Raw genomic sequence first — 3,276 nt, 5'->3', positions numbered from 1 at the left:
CTGACACACCAGGCCGGCTGTCGGTCTAAACTGTGTCCCCCCTAAAGGTCCTGACACACCAAGCAGACTGTCGGTCTAAACTGTGTCCCCCCTAAAGGTCCTGACACACCAAGCCGACTGTCGGTCTAAACTGTGTCCCCCCTAAAGGTCCTGACACACCAAGCGGACTGTCGGTCTATACTGTGTCCCCCCTAAAGGTCCTGACACACCAAGCGGACTGTCGGTCTAAACTGTGTCCCCCCTAAAGGTCCTGACACACCAAGCGGACTGTCGGTCTAAACTGTGCCCCCCTAAAGGTCCTGACACACCAAGCCGACTGTCAGTCTATACTGTGTCCCCCCTAAAGGTCCTGACACACCAAGCGGACTGTCGGTCTATACTGTGTCCCCCCTAAAGGTCCTGACACACCAAGCCGACTGTCAGTCTATACTGTGTCCCCCCCTAAAGGTCCTGACCACCACAAACCGGACTGTCGGTCTAAACTGTGTCCCCCTAAAGGTCCTGACACACCAAGCGGACTGTCGGTCTATACTGTGTCCCCCCTAAAGGTCCTGACACACCAGGCCCGGCTGTCGGTCTAAACTGTGTCCCCCCTAAAGGTCCTGACACACCAAGCAGACTGTCGGTCTAAACTGTGTCCCCCCTAAAGGTCCTGACACACCAAGCCGACTGTCGGTCTAAACGTGTGCCCCCTAAAGGTCCTGACACACCAAGCGGACTGTCGGTCTATACTGTTGTCCCCTAAAGGTCCTGACACACCAAGCGACTGTCGGTCTAAACTGTGTCCCCCTAAAGGTCCTGACACACCAAAGCGGACTGTCGGTCTGCTTCTTGTGCCCCCTAAAGGTCCTGACACACCAAGCCGACTGTCAGTCTATACTGTGTCCCCCCCTAAAGGTCCTGACACACCAAGCGGACTGTCGGTCTATACTGTGTCCCCCCTAAAGGTCCTGACACACCAAGCCGACTGTCAGTCTATACTGTGTCCCCCCCTAAAGGTCCTGACACACCAAGCGGACTGTCGGTTTAAACTGTGCCCCCCTAAAGGTCCATTCTGAGACAGGAAAATTGTTTGTTTGATTCCTGCAGCTCTTGACCTCTCTCTGCCCTCCGCTGCGTCTCTCAGGCTGTAACCCTGTTTCTCTGCCCTCCGCTGCGTCTCTCAGGCTGTAACCCTGTTTCTCTGCCCTCCGCTGCGTCTCTCAGGCTGTAACCCTGTTTCTCTGCCCTCCGCTGCGTCTCTCAGGCTGTAACCCTGTTTCTCTGCCCTTCGCTGCGTCTCTCAGGCTCCATCCCTGTTTTTTCACCTTTTTGTTGGCTTGTTGTTTTTAAGTTTCTCTCCCTGGCTGCTTCTAACACGCTGTCTTCTCTTCACAGCAGTGTCCCCCAAGATTTAACAGTTGGTACCAAGGTAGGCACCCCCTCCCTCCCTCCCTCCATCCCTCTCTTCTCCCCCCCCCTCCACTCTTACTCTCCCCCCTCCTCTTCCTCTCTGGTGGTTTGTGTTCTGCTGTGAGGGTCCACAGGGTTTCCACGGGTGTCTTAAAATGTCTAAAAACAAGTCAAAATATTTTTAGAAATAAAGTTGTAATATCATTACAACAAAAATCTGAATATTTTGAGAGAGAAAGTTGAAATATTTTCAGCAAAAAAAATTATTTTTAAGAAAAAGTCAAAAATAATTTTAATATGGTTAGTCTAACATTCAAAATGTGTGTGTGTGTGTGTGTGTGTGTGTGTGTGTGTGCGTGTGTGTGTGTGTGTGCGCGTGCCCCCCAACAATGGTTAAAGTCTAACATTTCAAAATAAGAATTTTAGACCTTTTTAAAAAGTCTTAAATTCAGTAATAAAGTACTGTGTTCTAGGTCTAACATCATTTTTAAACCGTTCTGAATCGCACATTTACAATGTTTTATTATTCTGGGATGTTGCTCGTCTAAATATATACCTCGCTGCTTATTTAACGATGAGAATTTCATTCGTAAAAATCTTAAAACTTCCTCCAGGAGCTTCTTAATCCAGCCTGAAACTACCGGGCGGCTTTTAACCGAGACTTTGCACAATGATTGAGAACATGAGAATGAGAACAATACATCCTCTTGATTCAGCGGTTCTCAAACATTTTTTCAATAATGTACACTTTTTGAATTGTTTCTTTAAAACCAAGTACCCCCTGACCAGCGCTAGTCGTTTTTGGTAGGAAAAAAAAGTGTATATAAACTAGGGCTGCCACCTCTTAGTCGATTATTCGACTAATCGGTCGTTTTGGTCTTAGTCGACTAAGATTTCTTTAGTCGATTTAGTCATTTTTTTATGCTTATTCGTGCTTAATTACTCATTTCCAAGAAACTCATGAGCACATTTGTGGTAAACACAAGATTTAAAGTGGTGCTTTTGCAAGATTAATTGTGGAGAAACTCAGTTTTACAGATGGTTAATTAACTACATTTATATTGTGCTTTTCTAGTCTTAACCACCTCTCAAAGCGCACAGCTCTGTCAATTAAAATCAACTAATCGATTAGTCGACTAAATCGTATAAGTGTTAGTCGACTAAGAAGTTCTTTAGTCGAGGACAGCCCTAGTATAAACAGGAACAGTACAGCGCTGTCAGCGATAGATTTACTAAACAACAGCCTTGTAATTAAAAAAATAAATAAAAAACATTTAAATGCTAATGAGAAAAAGAGACAAAAACTTGTAAAAAGAAGGAAGGAAATAAGGCAAGAATAGGTCAAAATAGTATCAAAAACTTCAAAAACAGTGACATAAGAAGAAAAAAGCGAGAAACTTGTAAAAAGTAGCAAAGGATGGATTAGGTCCTAAGAAGGAGACACAAATGTCACATTTTTGGTAGGAATAAAAAAGATTCTACATAAAGAGGAACAATGTGGTGGACAACAGCCTTGTTACTAGTAAATATTAAACACTGATCTGATTTGACGTGTTGTGAATGAGTGTGATTGGGCCTGAAAAACCAGTAACATGAAAAAATGCATGTATACCTTCACTTTCTTCTTTTCCATACACACACACATACGCATGTACACATATACATACATAGACAGTCTATGCATTACAATACATTGGGCTAATACAGACATTAGGTCGGGCATTGTGGCGAGGTGTCTGACTCTCTGTCCCTCATGTCGTGGCACGCTGCAACGTATTTGGCAGCCAGCGGAGCAGCCAGGCCTTCTCCTAGCAGCTGGGCCAGTTTATCACAGTCTTTAAGGGAGCTAAAATTAGCAATTTTGTTTGAAAATTGTAGAAAATA

At 44.6% G+C, this 3,276-nt stretch overlaps 1 long non-coding RNA gene across 1 annotated transcript in view; it reads left to right on the top strand.

Moving 5' to 3' along the window:
- The first annotated feature begins 528 nt into the window (after window positions 1-528).
- The window catches only part of LOC120546817, an 11,701-nt gene continuing 8,953 nt past the window's right edge, over window positions 529-3,276 (top strand). Inside the window, exons 1-2 of the long non-coding RNA XR_005636951.1 lie at window positions 529-548; window positions 847-1,411. This is a non-coding gene — a long non-coding RNA (uncharacterized LOC120546817). The remainder of the gene's footprint in view (window positions 549-846; window positions 1,412-3,276) is intronic.

Source organism: Perca fluviatilis, chromosome 18 (assembly GCF_010015445.1).
Source record: "Perca fluviatilis chromosome 18, GENO_Pfluv_1.0, whole genome shotgun sequence".
NCBI lineage: Eukaryota > Metazoa > Chordata > Actinopteri > Perciformes > Percidae > Perca > Perca fluviatilis.
The sequence above is the reverse complement of the archived record's forward strand: the minus strand, read 5'-3'. Positions and strand labels throughout refer to the sequence as shown.